At 38.9% G+C, this 1,287-nt stretch overlaps 1 non-coding gene across 1 annotated transcript; it reads right to left on the bottom strand.

Annotated features, from left to right (window-relative positions):
- Window positions 1-229: 229 nt before the first annotated feature.
- LOC115071746 lies at window positions 230-367 on the bottom strand. Its single transcript, XR_003850824.1, has one exon. It is a non-coding gene; the product is annotated as a small nucleolar RNA SNORA8 (small nucleolar RNA).
- Between the last annotated feature and the right edge of the window lie 920 nt (window positions 368-1,287).

Genomic DNA, 1,287 nt, shown 5'->3' with positions numbered 1-1,287 from the left:
GGTTCCCTCTTTTTTTAAAAGAAGCTAAGCATTATAAATCTCTCTGTCTAACCCTTCCGTCATGGTTTCCCCATTTAAAGTTGTCCCCATTTTTCCCATTTATCCCTTAATAATACCCTTCTCCTATGGTCCCACCTCTCTTGAGCTCCTTCTTTCTCTTTATCTCCAAGGTTCCTTGCATAACCCTCCCTCACACCTTTCATTAAAATAACCCTTTTATAAAATATGCAGCTGTATCAATAAAAATACCAGATTTAATAGGCACCAAAGCCAAGAAAACCAGTGATGCCAGATGGCAAATTTCTGTCGCACTGCTCTTTGAACACACTCAGCAGGGAGCTGCTGAGTGCAGATACTGTGCAGTGCATAAAATAACCCCATTTTAACTTTATCTCCCTTATCGACACCTGTTTCCTACTGTTCTTCTCTCTCAGGTTCTTTCTTTTCCTTTACCTCCCTGGTTCCTTTCCATTTTCCTGGTTCCCGTAGTTATGTCTGGACACATAATTGCTTACAAGGATTTGGTACAAGTATCCACATATGAGGGAGAACATACATCTTTTTTTTTTTTTCCTGAGTCTGTGTTACTTCACTTAGTATAACAGTTTCTAGTTCCATCCATTTACCTGCAAATTTCATGATTTCATCTTTCTTACTGCTGAGTAAAACTCCATCGTATAAATGAACCACATTTTCATTATCCACTCCTCAGTTGAGGGACACTTAGGTTGCTTCCATCTCTTAGCTATTGTGAAAAGAGCAGCAACAAACATGGATGTACAAGGGTCTTTACAATAAGATGAATTCTTTGGGTATACGTCAAGTAGTGGTATAACTGGGCCAAATGGAACGTTCATTTGTAGTATTTTAAGGGTTCTCCACACTGCTTTCCATAGGGGTTGAACAAGTTTGCAGCCTCATGAGCAGTGGATGAGTGTTCCCCTTTCCCCACATCCTCTCCAACATTTGGTATCATTTGTTCTCTTGATCTTAGCCAGTCTGACTGGGGTAAGATGAAATGTTACAGTGGTTTTAATTTGCATTTCCCTAATTACTAATGATGTTGAACAGCTTTTAAGATGCTTCTTAGCCATCTTTATTTCTAATTTTGAGAATGCTCTGTTCAGTTTCTTAGCCCATCTTTTAATTGGGTTGCTTTCTTACTTGATTCTTAGTTTTTTGAGTTCGTTATATAGTCTGGATGTTAAACCTCTGTCAGCTGTGTCACTCATGAACATTTTCTCCCACTCTGTGGGTTTTCTCTTCATGTCCTTGGATGCTTCTTTT

Source organism: Nannospalax galili, unplaced genomic scaffold (genome assembly GCF_000622305.1).
Source record: "Nannospalax galili isolate Female #2095 unplaced genomic scaffold, S.galili_v1.0 scaffold490, whole genome shotgun sequence".
Classification (NCBI taxonomy): Eukaryota; Metazoa; Chordata; class Mammalia; order Rodentia; family Spalacidae; genus Nannospalax; species Nannospalax galili.
Note: the sequence above shows the minus strand (reverse complement) of the source record. Positions and strands in the feature narration are given on the sequence as shown.